Source organism: Nipponia nippon, unplaced genomic scaffold (assembly GCF_047370975.1).
Source record: "Nipponia nippon isolate SJK-2023a ecotype South Korea unplaced genomic scaffold, ASM4737097v1 scaffold_2, whole genome shotgun sequence".
Lineage (NCBI taxonomy): Eukaryota > Metazoa > Chordata > Aves > Pelecaniformes > Threskiornithidae > Nipponia > Nipponia nippon.
This window is the reverse complement of record NW_028262336.1, coordinates 8,009,995-8,033,189: the sequence shown is the minus strand read 5'-3', so window position 1 is coordinate 8,033,189 and position 23,195 is coordinate 8,009,995. Positions and strand designations below refer to the sequence as shown.

The following is a 23,195-nucleotide window of genomic DNA, read 5'->3' as shown; positions in this document are numbered from 1 at the left end:
TAGCTGTATCTGACTCTGCAGCTGGTCACTGCAGGCGATGTTCCCTGGGATGTTCAGCCACTGTCATGCAGACCGCTTGCTTTTCCTCATCTACAATTGCAGTTGTTAGTTAACTTTTAAGGAATATATTTTAAATCAAAGACAAGAGGCACTTTTCCCTTGGGATTGTGCTTGAACTCTTGCTGGTTTACTCATTGAACTTCTCAGAAGTTCAGCAGACAGGCTTTGGGGAGTGGTTCTGATGTCTTGGCCCGCAGACAGCCTACTAAGCGGATTTCTCCCCCCCAGGTCAGGAATATGAGGAGCCCTACAGATGCTGGCAGCCCTCTCAGGAAGGAGTGTCCAGGATTTTCAGATTCTTTGCCCCAGTGTTCTCCAGAAATCAGAGAATCACCAATGCTCTCTGCCCTCTCCTGCCATCCCACTACGTGGGCTGAAAGGGAACGAACAAGCCCCAGCTTCTATGGCAAACCCAGGGGCTTTTGAAATTGGAAGTCTGCACTTTCTTAATCTTCCTCAGTCCTAATTTGTTTAAAGTAGCAAGCCAACATTTTTCAGATCGCTGTTCTGAGGAGAGCTTAGCAATTATCTTTCATTGCAGTTTGGAATGAAAACAGAATTGCTGATTTTCAAAGTCATCTGCAATGTGAATTTACTGTTCTCTCTTCCTGCCTCCGGTTTGGGAAGTGTCAGAATTGTGTCTTAGAAAGACAGACAGGCGAACACAAGTCTGAACAAGAGGTAATTAATAATTGTCTGCAGATATTACAGTGGCTAGTTTGAAGAGGAAAAGCCTCTGACAGATTAAAAAAATATGCATTTCCAAAAATAGTTCTAACCTTGGCCATAAGAATAGAAGAGATTTAAAGGAAAAAACAATATTAAAAACTACAGTGGAAAAAATTGTATGTAGAGATTTGCAAAAGTATATCTAGTATGACCACTGTTACAGCTGGTGTCACCTTACTACTTTAGCAGTTTTTTTAGGGATCAGTTTTACTGAAAATGCTATGTTTGGCTGTTGAGTTGCTTGAACTGAGCAAAACCAGCTTTCCCTAAACAACAGGAGGAAAAAAAAACACCCATACCTTTGACTAGGAAATAACTTCTTAAACTCAAATACCATAAACCAGAATTCAGCAGAAAGCCTGAATCAGATTATTTTGTCTAGCAGCATCTTTAAGATGAAGTGTATCCACAGTCCTCAGAGGCAAATAAAGAGACAGCCAAGCTGATTTAAATACTGGGCAAACAAACAGAACGCAGATCTGACCATCCTGATGTTTGTCTGTGGTCTAAAACAATTCTACTCCCATGCATGTGTTTAAATTCTATACTATGAACTTTAAACAACCTTTTTTTTATCGAAGAAAAAACATTAAGGATGAAAGATGCTCCACTTTGGAGTAAGTAAGCACTCATTTGATTAGCATATTTGATAGTTATGCCTGCTGAAAAGGAACAGAAATGCAATTGCCAATGTAAAAAAGAAATAAACAATGATTGGTATCCAGTCCATGGACCTTTCTTCCCCGCCTATCTGATAAAGCAATTGTGATTATTATTAATTCTTACTTTCAGCAAGCTACCTTTTCTTTCTTTTTTTTTTTTTTTCCTCAATATTGGTACAGATTTCTTTGCGGGTTTCATCTATGCAGGATGGTCAGACTCACATTTACTAATACTTGGGCTGATGGGTGTGCTTTATCAACTATGGGAAAAAATGTCCATGATATACCAGTGTTAAAAACAAACAAACAAAAAACAAAATGCAAAAAAACTTATTCATACTTACATAACAATTTTTCTGCTGTTTGTTTATATGCCTGGAGGCTCAGCTGCATCTAATGGTTTATCATGCTATGTGTTTTATCCCTGAACACAATATGGTCAATTGTCAATATCAAATCTGCCAATAATTTATTTTGTAAAAAGCAAAAGACCCAAATCTAATTATTACAAATAATAACACATTTGTAGACTAATGAAGTATGTTTGATAAGTTCATCTGTGTGGCCTGTTCTTCAGTTGCCTACAAGCAAATCTTGATACTGTAAGTTTGCTCATTTGTAACTACTGCTGTAATTTTTTAGGAAAAATCACAGGTGGATTTGCAGCATATTGGTTCAAAATTCGTTTTAGTTGGCTCGCGTGAATGTAGTTGTTAAAAAACAAACAAACAACAAAAACCCCCAAAACCAAGGGAGGCAAGCTCAGTATTTAAAGTTTTGCTCAAAAATGGACCTTGGCTGTTTATAATACGGTAACAGTTGCAGGGGTAGGTCATTTGAGATAACAAGAGAAACATTATGTGGTGTGCAAGCAGGTGTGGGTACCTGTTGGGGTGTGGAGGTGACAATTAACAAGAGGGAGCTCACCAGTGAAAATTTGCATCAGGAAAGGACATGACTCAGATTTTCAAGAACTGCTAAACAATTGTAAAAATGTGTTCCTGGGGTGACCTAACAAGTGTTTGTTCATGCTCAAAGTCCTGTTCACTCCATGAGAAGGAAATAACTGGAATACATTGTTAACGTAAGTAGCTATAAAGACAGTCAAGTTTTCATTGCTTGGATTACTCAATGAGCGTAAAGTTGCACTAATGATTCCTCCAAATGAAAATGCCTTCGGGAAACGAGAGCAGTCTGGTCTGTGCTACTTGACCCAGCTGGCTTCTAATACCAATGGTGAGAGTCCATAAAGTTTTGAACACCATCTCCGTAACAGTAGTGGCTTTTAGTGTGCTTCTTATCACGTGTCCCCACACCCCTCCTCAGGAAAGGAGGAACTGCAATGAACTAGAAAAAAGGAGTTTCTCTAACACAGCCTTGGTGTTAGAGCCTTGTTAGCCCTGTTGTTAGCCTTGGCTAGCCAGCATAGCTTCACAACCAGGTATTTCTGTTTGAACTTGGATCTCCCAGTAACATCCACAGCAGATGACTGATCAACACTACCGAATGGCCAAAGTTTAAAGGAACTAACTGAGGCAAAACTGATGTTAAATCTGAAATTCAAGTTAATAGTCCTGGGTATTAACATTCTCCCTCTGCCTGTGGAGCAGAAGCTCTGAAGGTTTCTACACTAAGTGGCCACCTTTAAAAAACAGTTACAGCTACCTGGAAAAGCCTTAATCCGTCTTATCTCCTGGATCACACTTCAGCTCTCTGTACTAAAATAACAAGACACAATCACAGGACACAGTCAACTACACACACTTAAGGAACCACATGCATACACCCACTATTCCCTCTCCTCCCTTCATTATGGCCACTTTGGGTTCTAAATCAGATCTCTTGGTTAAGGTATAGCTGGCATGCCACAAATTTGTTAGCAGTTGAAGATAAAATCAACAGAGAAGTCTAGTAAAGCTATTCTAGGCCAGCATTTCCACAAATGAAGAGCTATACTCACTATGGCACCAATTTGTTCCAATCTGTGATGTCCGTACTTACTCATACAGGAGCTGCAACCTACTTCTTATCTTGGGTGACTATTTTGCACGTGGATGTCCTGTTCTCTTTCATATCCTCTTGCCAAGCTCCCTCCTTTCTGTTCTGGTCTAAAGCATGCCCATTCCCGTACTTTCGTTTTTCTCCTCAGACATCTTAGCCTTCAGTATCTTCCTTTTTTTCCTCCCTATGAAAAGAATAACACACGTACAAAAGGCTTTTCTTCTTCCTCAGTCCTCCTTTCACCACTCACGTCCCTGATTTCTGTCCAATTCTTCAGCCACTTGGAAAGACTCCCCTGATCCCAGGATGTGCCCTCCCAAAAAAGCCCCTTGAAAAGCCAGCTCTGTATGGTGCTATACCCACTGCTCTCTGTTCTTAACCTGGTGCACCAGTTTGTCCAAAGCCTTTTGGCTCCAATCTTGGAAAAATCTTTGAAGAAAACAAAAAAACTTTCAACAAAAGTCTTCTACTATCAGTTGCATTTTTTAAAGATCTATTTTACTTGAACTTCGCTATTCTAGTTTATGTGGTACTGAATCCACAGAACACTTAAGTTTTGTCTCTACTTAGGCGAAAAAGAGAGAGCATTACTGGTGTCATGGATACACTTGTTGTAATGACAGTCAGTGGCAGACCTACAGTATAACATTTTCAGCAACTGTGGCTCCAGCTCTGGCTATTTTCAAAAACAGTTTAACTGAACTGCTTTTAAAACTAGCTAGGAGTTTTAGAATTTTTCTTTTTAGATCAATCCTTCATGTAGATGACATCCCTATTCCTGCAACAATTCTCAGCACTTTATGCACTACAACTGTGCTATATATAACCAAATACTGTCCTGTAAGATGGTATTTATGTCTCCATCAAGAGCTACCACTGCTGTAGCACCAGGGCAGCCAAAACAGTGTTCGTACTAATGATTAGTGTTTATAAAAGGTTTCTTGCACAGAATTTATTGAAGGCCAAGTTTTCCGCTTGGTTTACAGACACACATGAAACTGAAAATACCACCACAGCCAGAAGCTGCTCCTTCAGCTTCAGTCAACGAATTGTGGAACTTAATAATTTTCTTCTGGTGCTCTCATCAGTGTAGTTGGAAATGAGTATGCAGTTTTTCATAAATAGCTCCAACAGCTTCCTTGACTTCCGAGAGCCCTTGATAACGACCCAACCTGTCATCATAGTTGGGAACAACGCTAGCGGACACTTTTATGCATGTAACAATCTCTGAAAGCCAAATGAGAAATATAAAGAGGATACAAGAGAGAAAAATATCTTAAAGAATTCTGAAAATGCTTTTTTTGTATAGTGTAGAACATATGAACCTGATCTAAACCACTGAAAGCCTCTTGAAATTACAAGTGGACTAAGCATTAGTCTTTACAAAGTGGATCAAACCAAGAAGATACAAAGGTACAAAGTATAAAGCCTTTAATACATCTTTAAAGAATATTTCATCTGGGCTGAAAGATGGGAAAATAGATGACAAGGAAGCCCCAGACGTTAATCACAAACAGCAATTTCACCCAATGCTCCTGTAATGACCCTGCTGAACGTACCTTGTAATAAAATGAAAGCATCAATATTGCATTATGATTTTACCTCACTGTAGCTGGCAGTTGAGGGAGGGTGCCGACATTAGCACTCCTGCTAAAATCTGAAGGTGTTTTTCAGACAGCGTCCCAGTAGCTCCTACATTCAGCACCTGGGTTCACGTTGCAGAACAGCCTCGGAGCACATGGAGTGGATTTCTTTTGGACAAAACAAAATTGGAATATGTGCTTGGTAAGCTCAACTTGGGTGCTCCAGCTGCTAAAGGGCAGTCAGTCCATGGGACCTGACTAGAGCCAGTCCAAATTAACCACTGTAAAAAAGCATATAGTGTAGACACTGGGTCTTCAGCACTGTTTGGCTCCACAAATCAATTCCTATTGTGCTGTGCTACTCACTAACGTAGACATAGCCATAGTCACCTTGAGGTAAGACAGATCCATATATGCACAAGTACACAAGTACTGCCTCCGCAACTTCCTCTTAGTGAAGAAGACAAGGCCTCATCACCAAAAAGCGTTCGGAGTTCTTCCAGTCTTTTATTAATTAATGCTTCAAGAACTGGCAATTCATTTAATTCCCTTTTACCTGGAAGGTGATTTTCATTGAAACAGTATTTGAAAATTTACAACCAGCAAGGCTTGTACGGACTAGCACCTCTGTGAGTCAGCGAGTAGAAAACTTGGGTTGCTGCGCCCCTCTGTAAACGCTTCCTGCTGGAAGAAAAAAGAAGCATATTACTGTACCATGCTCTTGTTTTTCTTACCAGATAAAATTTCCTATTGATTTCATAAGCATCTCTTTCCTCTGCTTTGTAGGCTTTGTTTTAAAACTGTGGGGGCAAATGCCCTTTTCAGAGCTAATGTGCAAAGAGAGGGCAGCATGAAAATAAGGCTTTTAGTGTTCAAACGTAATTATCACATGCAAGTTTGAGAAATATGCTTAAAGTATCACATAAGAAAATCCTCTAGAGCTATATCTTTCTTGGTTGTTTTGTTTGTTTGTTTTTTAAATTATTATTTTGCTGTTATATTTCTCATTATTGCTTACAAAGATTCATTAAGGTTAGCAGTCATGGGAATTTTCCACAAGGTCCCTTCCAGCTACAAGTGTTATTCCTGCAGAGTCCTGTAATACCACTCAGAAGATTTCTATTCATTGAAACGTAAGTACCCATAAGTAATTTAGCCACACAATATTCCCAAAGACACTTTGCCATTATGAATTATTTCATGATAACATTGGACATTCTACAGTAGACATTGAGTAAATCAGGAAGATTCCCAGCTCCTGAATCAGTGGCCCAAACGCATCTCCTCTAACTGTAACATTTGAAGTCTTATAAAAAGTACCAAACATGGCATTGCTTCTGCAAAAAAAATAGAAAACTTACCTTTAGGCAGCAAGGTGTTCCCCAAGCCAATGACATAGAAGGAGATCTGTCTTGGCACAATTGTTCCAATCCATTATTGTTTTTTCTAGCATTCTTTCCATTTTAATCAATGTAACTTTCCTCATAGCCTGAATGGGAAAGGATGAATTCTTTATGACAGATGCTCATTTCTTCACCTTCAGAATCTCAACAGTGATCTTCATGCTCCAGGTAAAAGGACAGCTAGGCAAGCTTTGGGTCTACCCTCTCACTTGACTCTGACTTGGTTGCACTGATTCAGCTAAAGTAGCTACCTATGCAGCCTGACAATCTGAAATTGAATTAACAACAGATAATAGACTGAGTCAGCTTCAGCTGTTTATGACTTAGGAAAGAGCCCACAAAAGGTACCTGCACTGATTAAAGTAAATCGATTGAGTCAAACTGATGCAACTGTCTTGATCATTTTCCTCTCGGTTTTTCAATCCTACATTATTTAAGAGGGACCCTGACACAGGATTTTTCCTGGAAAATGCAGATAAAACAATTCTTTTCATCTACTTAGAAGACTTTTCTAATTAGAGTGCATGTGGTGATCATCTGGAAACAATCATGACAAGGTGGAATGAACAGAGATAGAAGGCATAAAACCCGTTATACTTAAAGCCTAACACTGCTTCGGAAAGCCTGCTTTTGTGTGATTTCATTAATTGGGGTTACGCACTGGCTGCACTATGTCAGCCAGACTGCTGGTGAAAATATTTAATGATGTTTCCTTCAGATCTAGGCACTTTCCAGCCTGTCTGGGTCAATAAAAACCGAATAATAGCGGAGTTAGAAGGAGGACACCTAGGTGAGTTCAACATGTCTGAGTTAAAGTAGTTTTCTACTTGAGACCTCACAGTATTATAATAAACGCACATACAACAAAAATAAAGGTATGGTTCTATGCAGTTTCTCTATCATACCATATCGTTTCATATATTGCCCTATATTACGCTATGATCATGTATATGCAGTACATACCAACATACTAGGGTTAGTGTATGCTAGTGAGAAAACTGATCTGGTAGGAGAGTAGAACAGAGTGAACCAAGGTGAGCTGGAGGAAAAAGACAGTGATAGGAAGAGATACAGGAAAGGAAGAAAAAGATAATAAAGAGGAAAATGTGCATGAACTGAAGATGCATTGGAAGAATAAGACTGAATTAAGGGAAGAAAACAGCAAAATACTCCAGAATTTCTCTGATCATAATGCTTGCTCCCTGAATGGCTGGGAAAATAATAAACACATCACCCAAATAATTACTAGGGCCAGAACTGTCAGTCCAATTTGCACACGTAAGCAACTCACTTTTCACTTGTGAAAAATTTAGCTGGGATACAGGCTGTTTTCTTCTGGCATTAGAAATAATATGGCTACCTGTTGCTTACTCTTCCCGTTGCAGGGGACAGATTATACCACATGGGCTCAGCAGTTAGTAAGGTCCCTGTGTCACTTCAGATTGCTTATGTGATCTAGCATTATGTATAAATGAATTGTCCAAGATTAGGGTAAGTCTAGGAGTGTGTATGTCCTCAGGCTTGGACCTGAATTCGGCTTACCAAAAGGGAGAACTGAGCCCTACGTATGTGAAAACTTGCAGACACAGCCACAGGCTGGTTGTGAAATAGTTACACAGGCTCAAGAAGAAACCAGCCTCTCTCTCTCTCCCCCTCACACATGTTTTTTCCTGACTTATACAAACACATAGGCACAAATAAACTGTGAGAAGTGAACAGGAGATCTCACATTCTAATCTCTGCTTTGCCAGGGGCTCTGATGTGATTTCAAGAAAGTTATGTCATCCTGATTTCAAGTCTTCCCATCCATAAAACACAGCCTTCTCTATCTTGTTAGCTGCTTTTGTAATTACTATTTCTTTCCTTTTGTGCATAAGGAATTGAAGCAATTTAGACTCTTTAACATACGCTTCAAAAAAAAACCCAAAACCCCCACACCCAACCTCCAAAACCAAGGGGGATCTTAACTCAGGTTAAGACAGCCATCAGACCAGTGTAACTTGGGCTGGCTACAGTAGCTAAAGTTTACAAACGAGACCATAGTTGAACAAAAGAGGCTTACCCCTAGTTCTACCTGGAGTTGCTCTGTCTTCACTGTTATTTTAGCTGAGTGCCAACGTAAGTTCAACACATGCCCCTTTCTGGTGTATAAATGTATCTTATATCTTTTGGGCAACGATAAGAAGTGATAGATGATGTAGGCACACAAATTTCACTTCAGTAAGGAGAAATAAGTTAAGGTATATTAGCCTAATTAATCTGATATAATCTGATTTGGTTTAACCTGCACGCTGGGGAATGGAAATAAAGTGTAGATGCAGTCATGATACTCCTTCCCTATATAAGTAAGGCCTCCAAGTCCCAACCTTGAACGCAGAACTTCAGCGCTTTTGAGTATGTGGCTACTGGCAATACAGGTTGTAGACCTGCTGTGAGGGCCACGTGTGCTAACTGCCAGTTCCCTCTGCAAGGCCCAGTGGAGAAGAGAGGCTGACAGAGGTTTTGCATTTTATCTTTTCAGAATGTGTGGCTTTTAGGCTACACTGAGGCCACCAAAGAGATTCTGGAATCAATTCACTCAGACCCAATCTTTAATGTCATGGATGTTGCCGCTCACAGAGGATGAGCCACCAAGATTAGATTAGAAAGAGGACGGTTACATACTGTAGTTATTTATGGTTCTCAGCAACATTCACTTTTATTCTTCCCGTGTCATGAGAGTGCCTGAATCATGGCTGGTATTTTGCAAGCCCTGCTTTGACACACATGTAGCCCCCCCAAAGAAACATGGGTGTTCCATTAATGTTCCATTTGCACACAAGCATGCTGCTCTAAGAAGTATTTTACCCCCACATGCTGCAAAATGTGATCTCCCTATGGCTATAACAAAGATTCACTATCATTCCTTGAGAATACAGCAACAAGAGGGTCTATTCATATTCTTAGGAAGAATTACTAGAAACACCATCTTTCCCTGGTGCTGAAAAGCAATTTAAAAGGACAATAATGCTATTCCATGTTGCTAAGTAATATAATATCTGGTGTTTCTTTCCGAAGGCTAACTCATGCAATCACATGACTACACATGACCTTCAGCTCCCATGATAAAAGCGGTCTTTCATCAGCCTGGTTAAAGATCTAAAGCTGAAAAATCCAAACCCCTGGGCAAGACGGCAAATAGAGAAGGACCCCAAGTTATTATGTATTTTAAATAAATCTTGTGACTTTGAGTCATCTTCGAATGGATGGCTTGGGCAACATTGCATCTCCTAATCTTTTCTTATGCTTTGCTGATAATCTCAGCGCCCAAGTAAAAATTTTACTTAACAGGCAACATCATTTTAAGAGAATTGTGTAGAAAAGATTGTATCTTCCAGCATGTTTGCATGTGACATGGCAGTAGGAGGCCTCTTTTCCAACTGCACACTGCAGAGTTGTAAATGCCATTTGAGCAAACGAAACATCAGGCACTGCATCAGGTATCTTTTTTTCCATCTCAATGTTTTTATTTACTTTGCGGGGAACTGCCGTGTATAGAACAGAGTAACTACTGCAATGGATGGCCTGCTGCTCAAATAACGAAGGGTGAGGTCTAGAGACTCTGGATTTCTACATTCAGCCCTGCAAGATTTGAAATGTGGCTCCAATGAGATCAGAAGCAGCCAAACTAGATCCCTTAGTTATGATTGCTATTAATATCTAATGTATTGCATAGCTCATAAGACACTCTGATCCAGACCCCTATAATACTATACAGTGCATAAAAGCAGAACAGGAAGGCTGGCTGAGCACCCAGAGTGCTTCCTACCTAATGACTCACACAGTCATTTTTGAGTACTCAGCTTGAAACACATTATGCTAGTTTTCAGAAGTCCCAAGGGGAAGTAGCTCACAGCAGTAAGGACCAGGGCTGCAGGTCCTCAGCATCCCTCCAGACGAGGCTCAAGAAGTGAACAAATTCTACCTAAGACCCTGTGGCTAGCATTTCTGGTTGGCAATGTTTTTTTAAAGGCCTATGGTCTGCCAACAGGAAACTAACCTGTTTTAATAAGGCCCAGCACACAGCAAATCTCTCAGATACTGAAGCTCACAGCATTAGCAAATATTCTGAAAATGTTGGTAGTTGTCCTTCTGCTCATCAGAACGTAATGTGAAGCAGGACTCACCTACATTCTCCAAAGGGTTCATTAATCATTGCTCAATGTCTCACAGTTAGTATGATTTGACCGGCATGTCTGAAGAATGCTAATAAAAAAATATGACTGACCAATTTTTTCTCAACTAAAGCACCTCATATACTATCCAGGCTGTTATAATAAAACAACAGTAAACATGAACAACACAAAAAATACTAAAAAAAAAAAAGGCAAAGCAGTGGCAGTCCCAAACTACTGCTATTTAATTTCATGCCAGCACTAAGCACTGCAACAATATGCTAAAAGTTGGGGGGACTCCAAGCCTATCTGAGATTGTGTTCCAAGTCTTAATTTTGTTTCATTTTTCATCTTCTATATAGTACACAGAAAAGAGGCCAGCATTTCTTGTTTAAATGCTAGGTATTTTACTGCTGATTTCAGTGAAGTTAATTATTCAGTATGTTTAGTGGGTCTACTTTAGCCTCAGATATCCCATGTACCCAACTATTTATGCATTTTAATCGCTCACATTACAATGTCAACATAACACTGTTTGCAGTACAGGCATATGAAATGGCAGTCCTCTACAGTCCTTCATAGCTGCTCAGAAAACAAGGCAATTGAAGAACTGGAATTTACATGAGGGCCTAAATGCCTTGCTATAGAGTCTTTGAAGGGTATGCTTTTTCAGCAAATGTACATAACTTGTTTTCATATACTTTAAATTAAGCATCCAAGGTTTTGAAAACAGAGGTCACAAAGCAAAATAACTGCTATATGGAATTAGCTGACCAGGCTGTCATTCCATCACATACATTTTTGACACTAACAAGTGGGAAGCCCCAATTTTCTTCTCTCTGCCAATGCTACTGCTTTGCCACTTCTCCTTAACACTCTAGTTACCCTGTGGTATTGTTTTAACAAAAGGTCAAGTCAACCTTTAACGGGGGGGGGAAGGTGTCATTAGGTATATGGGTAACAAGACAAATTTATCTTACAGTTTCCTTTGAGGAAAGTGACTAGTGATTTTTAACTAAAAGGAAGAGGAGCTTATGTTTAGAAAGCAGTGCTCTGTTACTATTTTAAGCAACTTTATTGTTGCCAGTGACAATTCCCTGAATATGTATCGGCTTCCTCTGAAAAATGTGCGGTGGGTTTAACAAGCCTTGTGCTTCCAAAGCTTTCCAGAACCTATATCTACCTTTTTCACAAGAGAGGCAGAGTGTGCATTGCTCCTCCATGTATTTGATCTGTCTGTCACCTTCTCTCTAGTTTCAGTGTTCTTTCAAACCCTTTCATCAGAACAGAGCTGCAAAAAGAATCAAGATAAGTTAGATGCTGTCTCACATTTAGATTTATCAAAACTTGAGTAACAAGTGGAAAATTAGTCCTGTTTTCTGTTTGTGGCTGCAATTGCATATGTGATACAGGATGTGGCTTCTAACACATCTGGTGCAAATGCAACAGCATATATGGGTCTTTTAAGCACCCTAAAAAGTCAATCAGCTTTGCAAAGTAAAAAACACACAGCTGCATGTGAGTCCCAGCTGGCAGACATAAATATTGCCCAGACCAAGAAAAGGCAAGAAAGATAAGCATGAAGGCAGCCCTGAAGGCAACACTTCATCCTCTCCACCCTTTCCTGCCAGTGCAGAAAAGCACAACTATCTGATACGAAGGAGAAAAGTGTTTTTCAGCCACCCCATTCTTGACAGAAAAGAGACTGATTCTGTGATGTTTGTGCCTGAGTTAGGACACTTGTTGAGTGGGAGGCACCAGCAAAGTACAGCACCATCGATGAAAACTTTTTGGCAATTGGTGCTAAGCAGTGTGGCAATAAAATACTGCTACCAGCCCTATGTAACTACATTATTTTTTGTGTGCATCGTCATAGCATCAGTGGACCTAAATGGGGTAGGCACTGAAAAAATCCAGAGACTGAAGCTCAGACTCCTCTTATTTTAAAACAATAGCCAATAAAGGGACATCTATGTACCCTTGGTATTCTGTAGAATGTGTATTTTGGGTAAAGTACAGCTGGAGTTTCTAAATTAAATCTCTAGCTGATCTTAAGGACAGCTCTTCAATAAAGCATGAGGAAGAAAATACAAATAGAGTGACAAAATTCAAACGTATTATTAAATAAATCATTGGTGTTTCTATCTCTTGCAGAAGCAACCAGAGTATTGCCTAGAAAGGATGAGAATGTCAGACACTTCTCTGCAGACCCTGGAAAAGCAGTGATGTGGGACACAGAAGGAAGAGAGAGAAAGAAGGAAAATGTGTCAAAGTCAACATGTCTGATGTAAGATGAAAATTTTCCATATCAACTCAATAAACAAACAGTTTATAATTTGTCCTTTTCTCTAGTGGAGAGCTTAGACCCATAAAAGCACCCTAGTATAACAATTTCATCAGAAATGGCTGAAGATTCACTCTCTAAAGACAAACAGGACTTTCACCTTGACAAATAAAGCAAGTACTGAGTTGCATGTAATTCTTAAAGGAGGCTTGACATACATACAAGACCTTACAGTTCTCCAACGCTCTCTCCTTAGAACACACTGTATAGTCGAGAATTTATTTTACAAAAGGCGTAAGTACCTTCTTATGGTAAATTCAACAAAACCATCAATCTTTGAACTCTGGCCTTGGTTGTATCAGAGTGAATCTGAAGCAACCCCACTGTGTTCTGCGAATTCCTTCAGACACACAGACAAAACAGAAGTCAGGCTCTGGAGCTCAGGTCCCAGTCTGAGCTGGAAATGAGACAGATAAGTACTTCCAGCTCCATAAAAAAAACAACTCGATATACTGACAAGATAGTCACCTTCACTCCTTCACTTACTTCCTTGAATTGTCATCAGGTGCCGAACAGTGCATATTTTAGTACTGGGAACTAATTGGAATGGATTGCTGTAAGACACTTATGAGAAGTTGCCCTTTTAATTTGTTTTTTTCAAAGTAATCATCCATATTGACACACCATTTTGCTCCTGCAGAAGCATAGAGCAGGGGCACTGCTTTTACTGTGAACATTCTTTTTTCTGTTTCTGGCAAGCATCCTAGATTTTGTAATTTAATATTGCTGCCAAAAGCACTGGAAACATTTGAGATGATCCTCATGGGATTAAGGACAAACTGTGGATTACATTCTTGGCATTGGACTACACTGGAAGCCTGCATTTTTCTTGCTGTTCCTGAATATTTGTGAGCTAACCAAGTAAGACCACAGCAGAATTAAGAGTAACTTGATGTTATTTTACTTTTTCTTCTCAAACCATCCCAGGATCTAATGCACTCCTGTTCTTAGTCTAGGGAATGTGTTTAGGTCAAGCAGATGTGTTTATGCTCATTAACCCTGCATGTTAACAAAGTGAGAACGGGTTGTGGTGTGGCTGAGGACATGACACTTACTTTTTTTCCCTGCACACTAGAAAAGGTGTGCTCAGCCATGAATCCTGCTCCTGTTTCACTGATGTAGGGGGTCAGTAACATAAGGACAGCCACAGTGAATCAGACCAAATCTATAAAAAGCCAGGCTCCTTCCTCTGACAGTGGCCAATAATGGGTACTTTGCGAAAGAGTACAAAAAACAGGGCAAGATTGATTCTTCCTCTAATATACCCTAGTGAGATCTGGTAATTTGCTGTTCAGTGACAGCCAGAGGCTGGTTTTGCATCTGTGCATTTAAAAGCCTCTCTATGATTTTCTTCAGTTCCTTTTTTGAGCCTATTTATACTCCTGGTCTCCATAACATCCTGCACCCATCAGTCTCATAGTTTATTTCTACTGTGCTATGTAGAAAGAACTTGTCTTTGCTTTATTTAAGCCTGCTGCCCAGTAATTTCAATAGGCATTCTGACTTCTTGTCCTATGATAGAATAACCCCCTCCCTAACCACCCATGGACCATATGTTGAGTATCAGGTCATCAGCAGTAAAACCACTATCACCACTATCTGTCCTACCACTCCCTGGTGGGGCAGGGGCTGGACAGAAGTACAGAAGGAGATACAGAGACAAAACAAAGAACAGAAAAGTTTTATCTTTTGCTGGCACTATACCCACAAATTACAGGGAAGGCTTTCAGAAAAAAAAATACATTGAATGTCAACAGTTTCTGAACTTACTAAATAATAACCAAAGCCCTCAGAGATCTAGTAGGTCTCCCTTGCAGAATAAGCCTAGGATTTTGTACTTTAAACAAAGAAACTGCTGAAGCTAATGAATGACAGCTGTTAGAGTTCACCTCCCCGTACTTCCAGGAAGGGCTGGAAAACATGCTAGCTCAGACATTTTTCAAGATCCAAAGACCTCAGCACTGAAAAAGTCAATCAAATATATCAAACTGCTTGAATGCAAGCCATAACGTGTTATCTGAGTTTATGGAGAACTTGTCAAAAAAAATTATACAAGAAAGTGTACAGAAAAACTTAAAACATATTAAAACAAATTACTTAAATTGTTCAGCATTGTTATATGTCTTTTACAAAAGTGCAATTTAAATAACTGAGCTACAGATAGCACATCCAAAACATTGACTTCAAATTAGCAAGAAACCAGTCAGTTTAAAAATTATAAGAACTTAAGAACCTTGCCTATTTCCTATATTGTAAGATTATTCCTCAAAAAAGGTGTGTGTTCTCCAAAATGCTCATGTTTTCATGAAGCCCCCAGAGTCATCCGGTATATAATATCACTGTAATCCTGTGACAAAAACTACCCTGAAAAATGTAACAGGAATGAGTCAATATGCTTTTAGAGCAGTATCCTCCACAATTCCACAGGCTAATATACTGTATTAACACTGATATCTGTTCTTGAATTATGTAGAGAAATGCTACAGCAGTATTAAAAATAACTCACTTTCCTGTTACATTGGATGGTTCAAATAACGCTCCACAAGTTTACCAACTTGACGCATAGTTCTAGGTTAGGTTAATATTGTACATCTAATATCCCTTGCTTTACTTCTTATAGCTAAATATAAAATGAGAAAGAAATGAATCACAATGATGGAGGAGGGTCACACTGATACCAAGGTGAGGCAACGGAACAACTATTCAGCTAGTGCATTGTGCCTGTATCCTGTTGTGGGAGAGGAAAATTTGAAGTTTTCCCACAAGTAAGAGTGGAAAACAGCTCTCTTGTGAAAAGCAGACTTGGACAACAACCCTAAGGACTTGTGTTTCCATAAGAAACAGGGCCCTTGGGGAAAACCAGTGATGAGCATATGATAGTCTAACCAGGGACTTTCAAGGCGGTTTTGAAGAGAGAAGGAAGGCAGGCATCAGGACAGGTTTCTGGGTTTTATTACACTGAAAAAGAATGAAACTGAAGAAGTAGCCAGAAGGGGAAGATAATGCAGTGCTGAGATCCAGTATCGTTTGGGACACTCTGTTGCATTTAAAAGCCAAAAAGACAATGAAATCCCACAGAACTCATGACAAGGCATGCTCTGGCAAGAAGATCAAGTTATATAAATAGACAAAAAAGGAAGTCTGACGCTGAGGTGGTGCAGCTGCCCTACAATGTCCTATACCTTATCAGCATTTTTGAGATCTTTGGTAAGGAGTAATACAGAGGAAGTTCTTGGCAGACACTAGTATCAGTGAGAGATTGATTCTGTGGCTTTCAATATGCTGGCCTGCTCCTCAAATCCATTTTAGTCCTTGCAAGCCACACCATACCCAACATGGCTCCCCTGGAATAGTTCAGTCCACTTTGGAAAACTAACTTTCAAAAAACATTAGTAGTTTCTAAACTAACTGTCACAAACTGCCCCCAGAAGCTTCTGTTCTCTGCCCTTGCTGTCCACTCTCCCTCAAAGTACATCACCTCCATTCATCTGTAAGGGGGCTCCTTCACTTCTCCACTCCAGCCCAGTCCCCAGAGTCCCTGCTCAGAGACTTGCCTCTGCAGTCCCCAGCCTCATCTCCAGTGTGATTATTTCTGCTTTGGTGACATTGCCTCATCCACAGAACTAAACCAATGTGAGATGAAAGCTTAGGAAACTCTGGCAACACAGGAAGTGAAAGCTGTGATTCAACAGATGCTGACTCCTCTTAGGCAAGACTAAAATCAGAGTGCTGCCAAGACATTTATTGACTGGTCATTTAAGGTGCTCTTTTTCAAACCAGACACAAGAACAGGCAGTGACAAAACGTTGTTCTTTGTTTCTCAGAGTTTTGAGAAAAGAAAAAATTGCTCAAGACAGTGGGTTGATTTAGAAATCCACTAACCTGTTGATGAAGGTCTGCAGTGTTTCACTTAAGAAACACGTGCATTTCAGGGGTAAGCAATGTGTTCCTGACACATACTTTGCACGTGGTGACAGTGGTCACTATAGGAGGTAGTGGGCTAGGATTCTCCACTCTGGTGGAGAGACACCTTTGGGAGGCCTGATAGCATGGATAGGAACAACTCTTCACTGTCTCTCTAGATATTCAAAAACCAGGAGCCATCAATGAAGATAACAGAAGCTGGGTTCTAGTCAAACGCTACAGACCACAGAGCTCCTTGCTGGAGGATTTTCTAGTTGCAGAAGTTCTCAAGGGAGACTGAACGAGCATTTTGAAGAGAGATCTACTGACACTCACTAACTAGATAAACCACACCAGGTTCACAAAATCCCTAAAGTGAAAACACTCATAGGCTAGGAGAGCATCCAGAAGTATCATACCTCATTCTCCTGCTTCTAACAGCCTACTAACAGCCCTCACTGACACTCAGGGTCATGCATGTGGGGTGCTAATTGCACCAAAAAGTGCCTTTGGATCATTGATAATTATAAGTGTTTTGAAAACAGAAGAAATACTGATGAATAACCTTACAATCCAACCAGGTTTCTATGCCGAGGTAACAGACCTCATTCTACTCTACCCTGTTCTGAATTTCATACCCACCCTGCAGGAGAAGAATGACTATATTAGACTTAACCAATGGAGAAAATCAGGTCTGATTGTTAGATCTGGTCATTGAATAATGGCCATTGCAAAACCTGTAGTTATAACTTCTATGAACTAACAGCATGAGGAAAGAGTATCTCTTACTTGACAGTAATGTAATAAGCAGGCCTTATCATTAGTTTTCTGGAGGCAATGCAGGAAAACCAGTTTATCTTCTTTTTCATAAAGCTCCTGCCTGACCTTGTCCCTGCAGTAGAGTGTAAGGGTAAGATTAAGATGGTGCATTAATCCTACAGTTCCACCAGATGGTAAAGGTAAAGCAACCCCCCAGCGCCAGGTTAAAAATGCCACAGCCAGGAACCATCATGAGTCCCAAAGTGCCAGCTTCTAAATGACCACAACACCCCTCTTGTGTACTGTCCCTTGATTCCTACACTGGTCATCTTCCTTGTCATCAAGGGTGAGCATAGCACCTTTTTCCATGGAATCTGCTTTCCCATCCTAAAGCTCTCTGTTGATTCTCCACATGTGTCACAACCCTCCCTGCCACTAGTCTTCCTACTAATGCTGTCTTGGGCAGTGGCACTGATGCAGCTGCTACTTCCCTAAGATTTCTATTTCAATAACTGCAACTATTAAAAAGCCTGCTGAATACTATATGATGTTCACTTACATGTGCCTTGCAGAAGTCTGATCAACAAGTACAGATTGTGAGATTCTCTGATTTAAAAATCTTGAAAACCACAGCAAGCTGTACAAAAGAAATGTGAACAATTACAAAGTTACTGGTGTGAATATGATTTAGTCCAGTTGATTAAAGATGAACTAGAACCTAATGACATAGCTTTCATCCTGCCACCATACCTTATACCAGGAAAGGTTATGGACACAAAAGATACTAAGGTAACACTTGCAGCTCTTTTAACCCAAGTTGCTGCGGTTACCACAGCCACAGAGAAAAATTTTAGCATCTCTCTTGCGAGGGTGGGACAGATCTTATTTTACACCATGATAAAATGCATAGTTCTTTCTGACACCCTTAGAATCAAGGCTTCTTGATGGGCATTACTGAACTTAAGGAGCGCAAGCTTGTGATTTTAGATCTACAAGTTCAAAGTTCAGTTCTGTAGTTATACAGAAGCATTTCAAAGACTATAAATCTCTGGAGCTCTGTAGAGCTGCCCAGAGAGTAGAGCAGTTTCAACCACACTATCACAGTGTATGTCTGTTACTCAGAAATAACTGCAGACACAAGTCTCTCAAGACTTGTGAGCTAACTCAGCTGGTCCTTTAGCTTAACCATAAACAACGTACCGATTATTCCATGGAAGACGCAAGGGTGTGTATTTTGGCTTCTGGATGGACTTTCATAACAGCAAACATTACATTTAGTCTGTATAAACAGCTACAGTGGTTGCAAGAAAAAAAAAAATTATTATGACACTAGGGCAGGAGAGTAGTGTGTTTGACCTGGATCTCAGTACAAGAAGAGAAACAGGGAATCCACTTCAACAGATCACTTCTGCTCATTCTTTCCCTTTCCTTGGAAGCCTGGGAGATAGGTCGGGCTTTGGCTTTTTAGCCTTGATGAAGCGACATATGCAATAGCTATGGTTTTGGAAAATTCCTGATGTTTGATGATGATGGTGTTACGTAACAGCAAATCTGAAGGCAGAGCTGAAGGAAGGGTGCAGAGGAAGCAGGAAAACAACGGACAGAGCTCTCATTGCAGGGAAGATCGTAGTACCTGACCTGGAATACTAGTACATTTCCAGAGGAGGGTGCATGGAGCACATTTTGGGGCCTGATTGTTAGTGCAAGCCTCTCCAGGGGACTCACTCTCTTTGGGCAACACTACAGTTCACTTTTTCTCTTCTCTTTTATTAACTTTGTAAAGATGATCAAGCATTAGAGGAAGAAAGGCTTTTCTAAGGCATTTCATAACTTCTCTTACCTTCCAAGAGGTAGCCTGAAGCAATTTCAGCACAGCAGCTTCTTGTTCTGTAGTTACCCTTTTCCTCCTTCATATACCCAGGAGAATCAATCCTGCATTAAAAAAAAAAAAAGAAAAGAAAAGAAAAAAGGGGGATTCCTAAGAACCTGCCGTCTAGACAAATTACTGAGATGACAGATATAGAAGGAAAGGTTTTCATCTTTCTCTTACAACTTTCACATCACTTACTGTTTCAGCTCAGTCCCCAAAGCTTTTACTTCTCTCTGACACATACTGAAATACTAACTTAATTCAACTTATACTCCCATGCAAAACCTTTGAGACGACCTCTGTTAAACAAGAGTACTTGTCCAACTTTTCAAGCCCTCAGCATTGCTTGAAGTCACAATCGAGGCTTTGTGTGATAGAGTAAACTGAATGAGATTAGCTCTTTTAGCTTTAGAAGTAATAGAAATGCCAACTTGATGGGGAATTTTTCTGTTCTCAATGAATCTTTTTCTTCCAATTTTCTGATAAGCCACTGCATTAATTCAGTGCTCAAAACAAAAGTATCAAACAGCCTCAAAGTATTGTGCCTGTCTCACTCTGAATCAGACCTGATCATGCTTCACTACCTTATGTTCTTTTGTAAATACCCTCTTTGTGCATAAATTCTCATAAAAAAAAGAAAAACAAGGTAGACAGCACCTAAATACAGGCAGCAGAGAAGCTTCAGAGCTCTTTTCAAAGTAGAGGTAAAACAACAACAAAAAGAAATCAGCAATATTCTTTTCTTCATTGGAGGTCACCTTACATAAAACTGTAGATAAGAATCCAGTTCTTCAAATCTTCTTGAAATCACTGTAGCCCTACAACCTTTTCTAGAATCACACTTGTTTGCATCAGTAGAGGCTTTGGCTACAAAGCAAATCTAAATGGCTTCACTCTGATTGAAAACAAAACCCACCACAAGACCCTCACCTCCCCCTCACAAAACACATACAGGTATGAAAATGGATGACCCACTAAGTCATACAATATTCAAAGTCATCTCATCATGTAAATTTTCAGTCAGATTTCAAAAATTGACATGGAGATTTCAAAGGGAAGTCAAGACCTTGGAATTTCACCTAGCCCACTAAAAAAGGGTAAGATACATTTCCTCAGATTCAATTCTTGTTCAAGCAGATGCAAGAACCAGTTCCAGGTTTTCCTTTTGGCCTTGATTAAGCTCTGAGTGCCTTTTTCTTCTTTTTATATTCCTTTTATATTTCCCAAGAAACAGAAGAGCACAGAAATTCAACAGCACACACACAAGCTGAAAGACCCCACCCTTCATACCAACACTATGCACTGAAAATACAGATCAAATTGTAAGCTGTCATTTTCTTGCCTCTTACCACTGTTGAGTTGTTGAGCATTTCACACACATCAGTACATGCTCCTATTCTCAGTACTGTAGAGAGAGGGAAGCTGAAATAATGTGGAGAAGCACACTAGTTCAAACACTGAAAAGGAAGCTTGAGCTACTCTCTACAATGCTATTTTTACTGGCCAACACAATTTGCTGTACACATATAAGCAGGGCTACTAAAAATCTCTCCTGTGCAAGGTGCCATTTTTGATGCCCTGTCTGCTAATTGCACCTTCCCCACTTTCCCACAAAGGGAAAGTATATGGCATTTGGTTGAATTTTCAACCTTAAACTGCTGTTGGAGAGGAAGCCCTTGCAAGGAGTTAACGTGAGAGGATTCAGCACAGAAACAGTAGGAGTGTTTTAGAGTGCAGCCTAACCACGCTTCAGTTGTCCACACTTCAGCCGAGAAATCCTAGTCTGTAAAGCAGTCGTACTTCTAAGATTCAACAGCAAGAGCAAGACGCTGACCTGACAATGTGGTTGCAGCAAAGGAAATTCTCACTAGATATGAGAAAAATGCTTCCTGGTGGGGGTGGTGGAGCGCTGGGGCAGGAGCCCAGGCACGATGGGGGACAGACAAGGAAGGCCCTGCACAACCTCATCCAGCCTGGGATGGTGAAGCCCTGGGGTTGGACTAGAGACCTCCAGAGGTCCCATCCAGCTGAATTAGCAGATGTTATCAATCAGAGTTTGCACTCAACCTAATCCAGAAAAAAATCATTAAGTGCTCATTAACATGAATGCATTTTACATGTCTTTTGGCCTCAGCATTTATGTATTTTTTCCATTACAGTAGTGTCTAAGAAACCCACTCAAATAGCAGAGCTTTACTACAGTAAGTAGCACAGAAGTGCACAATGCACACTGGTTATCATGAAAATGTTTAGGTAAACCCCGTGGACGCAATTCGAGAAGAAACGGAGTTAGCCCAGCCAGCTCTGGATAAAGAACTGTTCAAAGAGCTGCTTAGTGCAGCCAAATTAAGCAGACTTACCACAGCCCCTAAGATGGTAGTGCCCTTCTCCCTCAGTCACAGATCTCTCCTGCAAATAATGACACACTCCCTCCCTCACTCCTGTCACCAGGGGCTCAGGTCTCCTGGCTCATCAGGGATCCTGTCCTCCAGCTGATGGCAGAAGAGGGCCCAGCTCAGAGTTCTCCTTCCCTTCTTACTTGCAGAGCTTCAGCAGCTTCACAGCATCCTCTGCTGCCAAAGAGCAGAATCAGATCAGAAATGAGGAAATGGGCTAACCTTTCATTACGCAGACCTCCCTCCCCCAAAAAAGATTACCCTACAATGAAAAGAGACAGATAATAAAGCCCTGATCCATCTTAGGGACAAATCTCCTTGCCTTCCACAGAACCACCCTTGAAACTGATCTTGTCTCGGGTATTACTGTTACAAAAGAGTTCTGAAATACCAGAAGCTCACTGTTTCCAAGGAACAGTCCCATACCAGAGTACAAACCTTGCAGGGCTGCGCTTTTGAGGTAGCTGTTATTTTTCTCAGCCTAACCCTCATGTGGGTCCTCAATCAATGACGGGTTTAATAAATGTCATTACATATTAGAAAATAATAATATGCTTATTTAAAAAAATGACATTAGTAAATCAGCTGTTTTATTTGAAAGAAAGCTCTCATAGCTCAGTTCAGCACAGTACCATCATCAACGGCTGCGCTGTCACTTATGTGTTTGCTCACGGAAAATTGTCATTTTACTTGTTTGCTAAAGTCTTTTGTCACTGTGCTAGTTAGTTTGTTGTACTGTCCTGTTGCTGACACAGCCGATGTTGAGGGAGCTGAGAAAATAGAAAATAATTTTAATGGATCTGGTGCCAACATCAGCACCAAGAAAATCAAACTCGGAACCATAAGTTGGTGCTATGCACTACCTTTCAACATCTGGCTCTACGTAACCTTTCTCCCTATTACTCTGAATTCTTATTTTATTAGGAAAAAAACCCCATGGTTCAACTTCAGAAAGAACAAAGAAGGCATACGCCTGAGCCCTCTCAAATCCATGGGAAATATTCCCATTGCACTGAACTGGCACTCCCGCAAACCAGTCAGACTCTAAAAAATCATTACTGCGAGTATAAAACCAGCGATTCCATAATGCCACTCGGTTCGTAGGATAGCTCAAGAAAAATACATCTTTACTCCTACTCCAGCCATGCCTGGCCCTGTACAAGCCTTTACTCACATGACTCTGCAGTCTCAAGCAGCTGCATTGACGAAACCGGATTATTTGACATTAGGACGCAGAAACGTTTTATGGGCGCAAGGACGCCCCCCCCCCCCCCCCCAGCGCCGCACCGACACGAGGCGGCGCCAGCCCAGCTCCGGGAGCGGCCGGCCGG

The 23,195-nt window shown here is 40.5% G+C and overlaps 1 long non-coding RNA gene across 2 annotated transcripts; it reads right to left on the bottom strand.

Moving 5' to 3' along the window:
* Positions 1-1,196: 1,196 nt before the first annotated feature.
* LOC148055640 (uncharacterized) lies at positions 1,197-23,112 on the bottom strand. Of its 2 annotated transcripts, XR_015704933.1 has the most exons (6): positions 21,829-23,112; positions 19,439-19,530; positions 18,158-18,235; positions 6,397-6,524; positions 5,055-5,719; positions 1,197-3,636 (listed from the first exon to the last, which is right to left on the bottom strand). It is a non-coding gene; the product is annotated as an uncharacterized LOC148055640 (long non-coding RNA). The 2 variants fall into 2 exon arrangements; XR_015704934.1 differs by lacking the exon at positions 1,197-3,636 and having other exon boundaries at positions 4,867-5,719.
* Positions 23,113-23,195: the final 83 nt, after the last annotated feature.